The 12,444-nt window shown below is 55.4% G+C and overlaps 1 protein-coding gene across 1 annotated transcript in view; it reads left to right on the forward strand.

Annotated features, from left to right (window-relative positions):
- IL34 (interleukin 34) overlaps positions 1-12,444 on the forward strand; it is a 52,634-nt gene that overhangs the window by 33,898 nt on the left and 6,292 nt on the right. The gene's annotated exons all lie outside the window — the stretch shown is intronic.

The following is a 12,444-nucleotide window of genomic DNA, read 5'->3' on the forward strand; positions in this document are numbered from 1 at the left end:
CCAACTTTGTAGCTGTAATTCTCCACCAACTGGAGCAACAGTGGAAGCTGCCGTGTAGATGGCGCAGGGGCACTTTGCGCTCTGTGCTGTCTAACTCCACCTTGAGCATGGCTAGAGGACACCGTGATAGAAATGCCCAAGTCCTCTCTATACTGCGGCTTTCGTCGTAGGCACCACTGGTGGAGAATGATGTCAAAGTTTGCCTGCTAAGTCAAGCCAGAGAGGAAAAAGAGAGGGTTTGCAACACTGATGCATGACGAGAGGGAGCAGCATACAGGGAGTTGGCCACAGAAGCTTTGCGTCTGATGGAAACATTGGTCCCCGGGGTTAGCCTGGCTCATGAAGGTGGCAAATGGCAGATCACCACTGCTGAGCCACGGCTACCATTCCGTGCTGTTGGCTGCCCTGTAACCGGTTCCCTGGAAAGCGCTGACTCCTCAGATGGCCCGAGGGTTGAGCATGTCTCGCAGACCTGGAGGGAGCATTTGACCCGCACAAACAGGAATTGGGTTTGAACCGATGTTGCAGCTGCCTCCCTCCATATGGTGGTTGGCTTTAGTGTAGAGGGGCCGTCTGTCCAGGTGTGGTGGCAGGGAAGTGAGATGAGAGCCGTGGTGCAGACTGGTAGCAGGTGCTGTGGCTCATACAAAGAAGCCAGGGCCTGCATGTTAACAAATACCTCAACTTTTAGGTGCCCAATTGAAGCCCCTTTGAAGGGCCAGATGTTCAGAAAAGGCTGACCACACCCTGATCTCTTTAAGGCATCTCCATCGGGCCCCAAAGGGTGGGTCACCCCACACTAGTCAGGAGTGAAACTTGACGCCTTGATGTCTCTCTCTCTCCCAAATCCAGGGACTTGTTTCCCACAGCTCCAGGCTCACCACGGCGCCACGCTGGCACTCACGTTGCTCATGGAGAAGCAAACAGATTCAACAAGGGATGGGGCTGGGTGGGGGAATTTCTCAAGTTGTTATTGAACATAAAGAGTAAGATGCAGCCCGTTGCCAAAGAATTACATAGCAATAAATGGTTCGGGAGCATGGCTGGAGCTGAAATGGCCTTGTCTGAATCTAGCTGAAGTGTGAGACAGCCTCCACGGCTGGAGAATCAGAGCACCTGTCAATCAGTGTGCATCCGATGAAGTGAGCTGTAGCTCACGAAAGCTTATGCTCAAATAAATTGGTTAGTCTCTAAGGTGCCACAAGTCCTCCTTTTCTTTTTGCGAATACAGACTAACACGGCTGCTACTCTGAAACCTGTCAATCTGTAATATATCCACCCCTCCCCCCACCGGGCAGGGCAACGGGGAACTACAGCACAGGGAGACTAAAGCACTGACCCAAGGTCACACCAGGAGTCTGTGGCAAAGCAGGGAATTCCACTCATGTCTCTTCCATGATAAGCTGCCACCCAGACCATTGGGCCACCCTGGAATGACCATTTAGCATGATTCAGTGGCCAGTGTTTATTACCTAGGTGATCTCTCCCTGGGTTGTGACCCCCAGCGGAGTCTCACACAGGCGTCATGGGGTCACAACCTCCCTGTCACTCCGTAATGCAAACGGGGAGGCAGGTCCCAGCTGGTGGAGGTTGAGACGCACAAACAGAGGACTAATAGGTTACATGGCAAATAATTCCCAAGTCCGCTCTTATATAGAGCCCCGGGCCAAGTTCAGAAGCCAGGTGTGTAGTGGATGTAAGTTACACATGGAAGAGCAGGTGGGGAGGAGGGGAACAAAGCGGGGCTAAAGTCTGGTCTATAGTACAAAGTTCGCTCGACGTAAGGCAGCTTCCATCGACCTAATTATGTCCGTGTCCACATTCCAGCCTTGCTCCCCCCCATGCAAGTTCCCTGCTACACCAACATGATAACTGCCTCTCCAGGAGAGGCATGGACTTACGTCGGCGTAGTTAGGGTGACGCAGTGTCCGAGCAGACAGTGCCGTCACTTACATCCGCTGTTGGCTGTAAGTCACTTGACAAGAAAGGCTGGTTGGCTCCCTGCTGTGAACCCCGCGCCGCACTCACAACTTAGGCTGTCACCCTGGGGCGGGCGTTCCAGACAGAAATCGGCTGTCCCCTGGGTTTCTGGCTCCCTTCTCCCAGCCAGGGATCCCCGCTCTGAGCTGGGCTGTTGCCCAGGCTCTCTGCTGGGAGCCCTGCTGCCCCCAGGCTCCTGGCTCCAAGCTAGGCTGCCACCCGGGCTCCCCACTCCCTGCTAGGAGCCTGGCTGCCCCGAGGCTCCACGCTCCAAGCTGGCAGCAGCCGGACTCACAGCAGGGATTTGGGAGCCCCGTGAGGAGTAGGGAGCCAAGCTCCATGGGGGGCAGCAGCCCAGCTCCTGGGGGGGAGCTCCGTGCGGAGCTGAGAGCCCTGGCGATAGCTGAGCTCCCAGCAGGGAGCTGGGGAGCTGAGAGTCCCGGTTGTAGCTGGGCTCCCAGGGGGGAGCTCTGTGCCAAGCTGAGAGCTCAGACTCTCAGCCCCCACACTGCCCCTCTTCAGTCAGTGGAAGCTCCTGGTGAGGGCACACACCACTGACAGGAGGGTAGTGTAGACATGAAAAACCAGTAATTACTGTGGTGGCTGCACGTGGACCGACATAAGTTTGTAGTGTAGACATGCCCTAAGTGAAAGCAGGGCAGAGCAGGACTGGGATGTCCTTATGGACGCTTGAGATTTTAACAGATTTAATTGATTCCCAATTAACTCAAAGCAGTTTGCACCTTGGTGAAGGCAAGTCTGTGCGCACACCCCAGATATTTCTTCCAGCTAAGGAATGTTTGTGGTTCTCTGTGGGGATCCATCCAGCACAAGCATAGGTGCCAACTTTCCCCAGCACTGGTGGGAGCTCGCGCCCCCCTGGCCCCGCCCTGACTCCACCCTTTCCCCGTCCCTGCCCCGCCCCCATTCCAACCCCTTCCCCAAAGTCCCTACCCCAACTCTGCCCCCTCCCTGCCCCTATTGGACCCCTTCCCCAAATCTGCGCCCCAGCCCCACCTCTTCCCCGAGTGCGCCACATTCCCCCTCCTCTCCCCTCCCTCCCAGCGCTTGCCGCGCAAAACAGGTGTTTCGCGGTGCAAGCGCTGGGAGCTAGGGGGAAAAAGCGGGCACGCGGTGCACTCAGGGGAAGAGGCGGAGGCAGAGGTGAGCAGTGGCGGGGGGAAGGGAGCTGCTGGTGGGTGCAGAGCACCCACCAATTTTTCCCCTGGGTGCTCCAGCCCCGGAGCACCCACGGAGTTGGCGCCTATGAGCAAGCTACATGTTTGTAGCTTGGAACAAATGTTTGGGCAGCATCCAGACTGGCCTTGACACAGTTAACTGGCTTCAAGTTAACTGGGAATCATTTAACTGGAGGTAAAAGCAGAGGTGAAAGTAAGCCGGTTCAGTCCAGTACGGCATACCGGCAAGAGCATACCAGACCGGACCGGCTTCCCCGACCACTGCGGGGAGCCCCGGGCCCTTTAAAGCTTGGCTGGAGGCCTGCCACCGCTACCCTGGGGCTCTGGCAGCGGGGATTGGGGGCGGGGGGGGGGCTTTAAGCGCCCCTGGGGCTCCCCACAGTGGCCCCAGCCCCCGGGGCTCCCCGCTGCCGCCGCAGCCCCCCGAGCCCCGCTGCTGGAGCCCCAGGGTAGCGGTGGCAGGGCTCCGGTGGTGATTTAAAGGGCCCGGAGCTCCGCTGCGGTAGTGGCAGCCAGAGCCTGGGGCCCTTTAAATTGCCCCAGGGCTCCCAGCTGTCTCTGCAGCTGGTAGCTCTAGGGGTGATTTAAAGGCCCTGGGGCTCCCAGCCGCAGCCAGAGCCCTGGGGCCTTTAAATCTTGATTTAAAGGGCCTGGGTATTTAAAGGCCCCGCCTCTTCTGGTTGAGGCCACACCCCCTGCTCAGGACTCCAGAGTACTGGTAAGTCCTGTAAGTTACTTTCACCCCTGGGTAAAAGGCTCCACTAAAGAGATGTCCCAGCCATGTAGTCTGCCTCCGTGGCCTTCTGGAGCACACAATCTCTGACTGGGGGTCTCAGCTCATGCCTGGTGTTGGCAGGAGGCCCTGTGCTGCTGGGAGTCCTCACTTTTCCTTTAGGCAGAATTTGCCTGCAACAATGCAGAACATACATCTATGGGTCAAAGTCCCTTTTTTCCAATTATGGGGACCACCCCAGATTCCACCTGCAGCTATCTGCATTGTCTCCCAACCCGGTGTGACGAAGTGGGTCTGTTCTTAATGTTTCCTCTGAATAGTGGGGGGGTGCCTCAGTAGGAGAGTGGTCACTTTGGATAAGCTATTACCAGCAGGAGACTGAGTTTGTGTGTGTGGTTTTTGGAGGGGGGTGGGGGGATGAGAAAACCTGGATTTGTGCTGGAAATGGCCCAACTTGATGATCACTTTAGATAAGCTATTACCAGCAGGAGAGTGGGGTGGGAGGAGGTATTGTTTCATGGTCTCTGTGTGTATATAATGTCTTCTGCAGCTTCCACAGTATGCATCCGATGAAGTGAGCTGTAGCTCACGAAAGCTCATGCTCAAATAAATTGGTTAGTCTCTAAGGTGCCACAAGTCCTCCTTTTCTTTTTGCGAATACAGACTAACACGGCTGTTACTCTGAAACCAGTTTCCCCTATGCAGTTCTTAAGTATCTAGGGGGCGGGGTAAGGGTGTATGATCATTGCAGAGCCCTAGAGAGCAGGTGTGTGCAGGGGTCTGGACACAGAGAATGGCCGACACCCTGTTTCCTGGCAACTGATGGCCTGGGCCCTTCCCCCCTGCAAGGTGGGAGCTAAAGGGTTGGAGAACAAAGGAATCAGGTGACCTCCTGGCCAGGGAAAGGGGAAAGCCCAGAGGAGAAGGGGCTGGAAAGAGTTTCAGTTTGGGGCTGGCTGGGACATGGAGTGAAGTGCAGACATGATTGTCTGGCTCACTGCCCCCCAAAATGGACCCAGCTGAGGGGTCCTGTTCTCTGCACCTGCAAGCTCTGTTTTAGACCATGTTCCTGTCATCTAATAAACCTTCTGTTTTACTGGCTGGCTGAGAGTCCCGTCTGACTGCGAAGTTGGGGTGCAGGACCCTCTGGCTTCCCCAGGAGCCCACCTGAGCGGACTCGCTGGGGGAAGCGCACGGAGGGGCAGAGGATACTGAATGCTCCGAGGTCAGACCCAGGAAGGTGGAAGCTGTGTGAGCTGTGTGTCCTGGAGACAGGTTGCTCGCAGAAAGGAGACTTCCCCAGAGTCCTGCCTGGCTTCATGGGGAGCAGTTCCAGAGCATCGCCCAGGGACTCCGTGACAACTGGTGACAGCGGTGGGATCTACTGCACACCGTGGATGGCGCTTCCTGCAGTAAGTGACTGGGCAGCAGTAAAACGAAGGGGGATTGACGGGGACCAGGCGTGCTGAAGATTCAAAAAGAGATGGTTTCAGGGGGCGGTTAAACCCTGGGAGTGTGTGACCAGCGAGAATGACACTGCAGTAATGGGGTCCCCCTGGGGACTGCGGTGAGCAGTCTCAGGGGCGGAGGAGCCTGCGGTTGGCCCTGGGAGAGAGAAGGACTTTTGCAATAACAGGATTCCCCTGGGGATTGCAGCGAACAGTCCAAGGGGCGGAGGAGTCTGCAGCTGGACCCTGGCAAAGAGGTGGTGACCTTGAGAAGGGCTGGCACACTAGGGGTTCTCCCTGGAAACCGTGGGGAGCTGAGAGCACACAGGGCTGTGAGTCCACAACAATTTGGGAAGAGCGGAGTGTTGGCCTGTCACTGTCTCCTTAAGAAGGACATTGTAACCCTGTGCAGAAAGAGAGGGTCGAGCATTGGAAAGTTCACCAAGGCACAGTTACCGTGCAGCTGGAGGAGGATGACCGTTCTAAGGAACAGATTCCTGACCCCAAATGGGGCTATCGCAGGATCTGGGAGCAGCTGGAGTAGTAGCCAGGCATCCCCAAGACTCCTGTCCCCGACCAGACGAGGGTCTTCACGATCGGGTTCCCCATCGGGGGATCGGAGATAGACGGGATTGGAGCTGAGGCCGAGAGAGCAAGAGGACTGTGAGAGACAGCGAGAGCCCGAGAAAGAGCTGCAGAAGCAGCAGCAGCATGAACTGGCGATGGGGGAGCGGAGAGGCCTAGGGGACCTCCCTGGGGTGAGTGGGGATAGACCCCGGGGGGCCAGTTCCGCAGGGAACCTCGAGACTAAATTGCTGCCCCTGGTTAAGGAGGGGGGGATGTGGATGCCCACCTCACTGCCTTTGAGCAGGCTGGCGATTTGAACCGGGGGATCCTGCAGAAAAGCCCCGGTGTCCAGCTCCCTTGCTGGGTCCCAAGGCCATAGACTCCGTCAGCCAGATGGGTGGGGAGGTGGACAGGCTCCCACTCCTGACCCCAACCTATATGTCTGTGTGGAGTTTCCTGGGGCCAGGCCCCTCGGACCCCCAGTGGGAGCGGAAGGTGATGGTCAATGGGGAGACATTCCTGGGGTGGCGAGATCCTGGGACAGAGAGAACTGTTGTCAGGCCCTGGGTGGTGCAGCCTCAGATGCTGAGGGGCTGTGTGAGCTGGGTGAGGGTCCCAGGGATGAAGCCCCTCGCCCTGCCTATGGCCCAGATCCTTGTGCAGACACAGGAGGGATCGGGCTGGCTGGCCGTTGGGGTGCTCCAGGATACCAGCTGCGAGACCCTGTTGTGGGGTCACTGTGTCTCTTTGGGACAGGATCCAGGCCCTGCTCCTGTAACTGCCGAGGGTTTGAATTTGAATCCAGGGAACCAATCGGCGGAGAGGGAAATGGTCAGTGAAAATGCAGATGACCTGGCTGGCAGGGGGGAGGAGCTGCTAGGCTCAGGCTACCTGCCTGCCTGTAACCAGACCCCTGGGGCTCCCCGCCCCCCTTGCACACCAGAGAGGGGGCTCACACTGGCTCTGATGCAGTGAGGAAAGCAGCGAGCTCGCTGCCTAACCCCACTGGGACAGCAAGGGCAGCGCTGAGCACAGTGGGAGCTGAGACCCCAGCTGAGTGGGGGGAGACACAGGCAGGGCAGGGGATCTGTTGGGAGTGGCAAGGTGCTTGGTAAGGAAAGTCTGGATGAGCCTAGGCAGCCTTGTGAGCTGATGGCTGTGTCTAGTCAGCAGTGTGGGAAGCGAGGAGAGCGGAAGATGAGTGTCCCTGGACCTTACCTGTTAGCTGGGTGGAGAAGTGTGACAGGGAAGGAAACGTGCCTGTGTCTGTCAGGGGTATTGACTTGCCTATGGAGGGAGCTACCCTGATCTCCAAGCAGTTGTCTGTGACCAGCCTTGTGCGCTGGGGCAAGGGGAATGAGATCCCAAGCTGTGTGCCTGGTAAAGGAGAAAGTGTGTCCCGCTCTTCTTTGTCTGTGGAGCAGACAGAAGGGGCCTTTCAGCCTGTGATGGTTGAGGGTAGGGCAGTTGTCTCAGAGTTTGTTCTGGATTTAGCTAAAGCCCAGGAAGGGAATGGTCCTAAGTTTGTGTCTGCTCGGGAGAATGGCCCTGTAACTAGGTCACATCCAGTTAGTGTCCAGACAATTCTGATGCTTGTATTTTGCCTGTTGCTAGTGTGTGGTTGGGAAAGGCTATAGCAACTCTGTCTAATCAGGGTGAGATCCTAGCCAGGGCACAAGGAGAGCATGAAGGTGATGTGATTGTGTTACCTACTGAGGGTGTGGAAATCTGTGGCAAGAAGGAAAAGATTCCTGAACTTGTGTGTGGCAAAGGGAAGGAGAATGCTTCCAAACTTTTATCTAGGAAGTCTGTAAGGTTGCCTGAAAGGGGAATGTGTAGGAATCCGCCTGATGGGCCAGAGGTAATTCTGGATGTAAGGGAGACCCAGAAAGAGTCTGTTGTTGCTCAGGAAAGTGTTCCTCTAGAGCAAGCCCTAGGTGAAGAGGGTAAGAGCAGAATTTCTGTGAGGGGTGAATTGTTGCATAGAAAAGCCCTAGGGAAAAGAATCCTCATGGAGTCTTTGCAAGCAGTTTACTGCAACTGAAGGGTGTGAAAGTGATTTAATCAAGAAAGTTTCAGTTCCTAACAGCCAGAAATTTTCTGTTGTGAATGCATCCACTGACTTTCCTATTGAAAGATCCAGTGTGGATAGCTTTGAGAAGGTCTCAGATGAAGTGAAAGCTGTTAAGAAAGTTAAACAGTCCTATAACCAAGTGGCTGTGTTTGGCCAGCTTGTTGGGGACAAGACCCAATCCCAGTTTGACCCCCTGGGGTTTTGGGGGTGGCCAAAGGGCACGGGCCGCATAAACCTTCCCACATGCGGCCTGCGAGTGCTATCGACCACCCCCAACCTAAGGGAGGGTGTGAAACTGGAAGGGCCTGGTGTAACTCCTACCAAGGAATGGGAGAGATGCTGGGGCATCCATGGGAACGTTGGTGGCTTCCAACTTCCCCGGGTCACTGGCTAAAGTGACCCCGCTCAGTTCAATCTCGAAGGGGGGAGAGATGTGACGAAGTGGGACTGTTCTTAATGTTTCCTCTGAATAATGTGGGGGGGGTGCCTCAGTTTCCCCGATGCAGTTCTTAAGTATCTAGGTGGTGGGGTAAGGGTGTATGATCGTTGCAGAGCCCTAGAGGGCAGGTGTGTGCAGGGGTCTGGACACAGAGAATGGCCAACACCCTGTTTCCTGGCAACTGATGGCCTGGGCCCTTCCCCCCTGCAAGGTGGGAGCTAAAGGGTTGGAGAACAAACGAATCAGGTGACCTCCTGGCCTGGGACAGGGACAAAGCCCAGAGGAGGAGGGGCTGGAGGGAGTTTCAGTTTGGAGCTGGCTGGGGACATGGAGTGAAGTGCAGACGGGGTTGTCTGGTTCACTGCCCCCCAAAATGGACCCAGCTGAGGGGTCCTGTTCTCTGCACCTGCAAGCTCTGTTTTAGACCATGTTCCTGTCGTCTAATAAACCTTCTGTTTTACTGGCTGGCTGAGAGTCACGTCTGACTGCGAAGTTGGGGTGCAGGACCCTCTGGCTTCCCCAAGACCCCACATGGGTGGACTCGCTGGGGGAAGCGCATGGAGGGGCAGAGGATGCTGAATGCTCTGAGGTCAGACCCAGGAAGGTGGAAGCTGTCTGAGCTTTGTGTCCTGAAGACAGTCTGCTTACAGAAAGGAGACTTCCCCAGATTCCTGACTGGCTTCATGGGGAGCAGTTCCAGAGCATCGCCCAGGGACTGCATGACACCCGGCCACCTCAGACCTAGTACAGTAGATTTATTGGGCTCAAGAAGAAGTGAAGGAGCACCTGGAAAAAGCAAGAGCAGACTATAAGCAGTATGCAGACCAGCATCAACAGCAACGCCCCACCTACGCAGTGGAGCAAAAGTATGGTTCTCTATGGATCATCTCCACACAGACAGACCCTCTCACAAGCTGGACTTCTGGTTCCTTGGTCCTTTTAAGATCCTGTAACAGGTTAATCCTGTTGCTTTTGAATTCCATCTACTCCGCCCTCTGAAGATTCAGCCAATGTTTCACATCTCACTTTTTAAACTCTACCCAGAAAATCCTTTCCTGCACAGGACCCAGCCACCTCCTTCACTAGTACAGGTACAGGGCATCAGGAATAGGTAGTTCATGAGATCCTGGACTCTAAATTTAAATGTGGCAGGCTCTGGTAGTCCCTGCTTGGCATCCCCCATGGGTGTCCCCAGGCTGCCTCAGACAATGCAAGTCTTTGAACCACCACCTCACTGGGCCATCACGCTCATGGACAGCAAGAGGGATCTGGGTGAGGGAAACAGTTCTCATCCCTCTGGGGTGTCCCCCACCACCATCCATCATGGTCCGCCTTCAGTGAGGTGGGTATGATGGATGGAACATGGAGTGGATAACAGCACCTGTGAGCTGTCTACGTGTGCCTTGGGGGGGGGGCATCATCCCAGAAGGTGCTCTCATGAACCACTGCCATAGCCTCACCATCTCCAAGGGATCCAGGGTTTCCCTTTTTTCCCGGCTTGCCTGGGAGGCAGACATGGGACAGGGCCACCTCACAACCAACTCCTATGCACCATTATGGCTTCTACCTGCATTGAGTGTTCCTGACCCATGGTCAGATGCCTGCCAACCCCCTCTCATCCTGGTCCAAGCACTCACGCTTGCCGAAGCATCATGCAGTTGGGGAGGATGGTCCAGGCGACAGGAACAGACAGAAGCACAGTGTCACTCGGGGGGCAGCTCAGATACATGCATGGAGGAAGGCATTAAGGTGACCCTGTGGTGGACCAGCACTGATGGAAGAAACCCCCTTGAATAGCCTCACTCTTCCCCCACCCCCCAGGCATGGGGATGGGGGGGAAGGACAACCATGGAGGGGGCTGCCTGAACATCCCCGTGCCTGGCACCCCACTGTGCACATGGAGAGGCATCCAAGGCTTTCAGTGCAGCTCCGTCACTGCTGTGGGGCTGGCGGGGGCGGGGGCTGAGCTAGCACATGCAGCCCCATGAATCATCCTGCTGCAGCTTCACCTTTGGAAACATTTTAATGACTTTTACTTCCTCTAGATAGTCAAGTTCGACCGTCTTCTCGGCGCTCCGCCAGGGCCATTAACCAAGCCCAGCAGGGTCGATCCAAGGACCTTACTAAACCCTTCAGTCGGTAGCAGTGACGAGTGGTGTGTACAACGAGCAGGGACGTAACGCTAGCTTATGATCTGCACCTACCAGGAATGCCTCATTCATGGGGAATAATTGCAATCCCCAATCCCCATCGTGAATGGAGTTCAGTAAGTTACCTACACCTTTCAGCCTAGGGTAGACACAGCCTAGGCTAGCCTCTGTGGTGCGCATGCAACCTGGGACAGCTAAGGGCATCCCAGACCTGATATTGCTCAGCCTTGGGTGGCTGAACCCCACTTGTCCCACTCAGAAGTTGGAAGCTGGCTGCTCAGAGATCGCAGAACTAGTTAGCATGCCAGAGTCTCGTTCATTATCCGAATTAACCAGCCAAGTCACTCCACCAACTAAGAACAGCCATCCACCAGCACCTGCTGGAACAAGAAAGAGCTATTAATCTGACAATCCTTTCCAGCTCTGGATTCGGGGAGGTTTCCTGTGATGAGTCAAATTAGGCTGTAGGCTGCACTCCTGGTGGTGCCCTTTGATCATTTACTTTAAGTTTTAGCTTTGCAACCATCCTTTTCCCCAGAACCCAAAGACTCTGGCTTCCCATAAGCTGCCCGGTAGGTCATTGGAATAATGCTACTGGATTGCCAGTCAGAATCATTTATCGGTGGAACTACAGTGGTATTTTAACATCTTTGTCCTCCGACTTTTGTTCTTGATTAATTAAAATATTCTTGGCAAATGTTTTCTCTTTGGTTTGTGTTGTGCTGGTCCAAGCATTTCACCTCCATTGACACAAGATAATTGCCCCTGGCCATCTCCCTTAATTATGGCCCCCGTCCAAAACCTAGCACAATAGAACTGAAGTCCTGCTCCGTTATCCCTAGCTGGGGTATTCTGGCTACTGGCTTGCTCTGAACACTGTAATTTTTTCAAAGTAAATGCCTCAGACCCCCAGGACACTCAGGTAAGAGTAGCGAGGGAGCACTGAGAGGCAGGGGCTGGCAGAAGCAGAAGCTCACCTCACTGCAGACTGCAAGGTTGATCCCAAGATCCATACAGGCCGACTCTGTGGGTGCTCCAGGGCTTAGCACCCAGGAGCAGCCAGGCTTGCCCCTGCCAGTGCCGTCCGTCCGCCCGCCCGCTAGCGGCCCTGCTGATCAGCTCCTCCCCCTCCCTCCCAGCTCCTCCATGCTGTGGAACAGCTGTTCAGCGGCATGCAGGAGGCTCTGGGAGGGAGGGGGAGGGAAGAGGCAGGGAGGGGGCAGAGCAGGGCTGGGAAGAGGTGGGGCCATGGGGGTAGAGGTGGAGTGAGGGTGGGATCTGGGGCAGAGGGGCGGCAGGAAGAGGCAGGCAGGGGTGGGAGCTTGGAAGAAGGAGTGAAGTGGGGGCAGGCTTGGGGGGGGGGGTCGAGCACCCCCGGGTAGAGAGGAACTTGATGCCTATGCCAATATCCAATGACAAGCTTTTTAATTGCAGCAATTTCAATGTACCCTGTTTGAGCTGGAATTACCACAGCTGCTGGCACCAGACTTACGCTCCAGAGGAGTCTCGTTAAAGGATTTAAAGTGCACTCATTCCAATCGCCGGGCCTCAAAAGAGTCCCGTACTGCTATTTTTCAATAACTACCTCCCCAGCTTGAGAGTGGGTAATGTGGATGCCTGCTGCCTTCCTCAGATGCGGTAGCTGTTTCCCAGGCTCTGTCTCTGGAATTGAACCCTGATGTCCTGTTACCCGTGGTCACCATCTTAGCTACATGAAATACCATCAAAAGTTGATAGGACAGACATTGTTGCACCATCTCAGCACAGGGTCGTGTGCGTAACCCAAGGTTATCTAGAATCACGAAAGCAGATGAGTGGGTTGGTTTTGGTCTGATAAATGCACACATCACCTGA

This window comes from Chelonia mydas, chromosome 12 (assembly GCF_015237465.2).
Source record: "Chelonia mydas isolate rCheMyd1 chromosome 12, rCheMyd1.pri.v2, whole genome shotgun sequence".
Taxonomy (NCBI): domain Eukaryota; kingdom Metazoa; phylum Chordata; order Testudines; family Cheloniidae; genus Chelonia; species Chelonia mydas.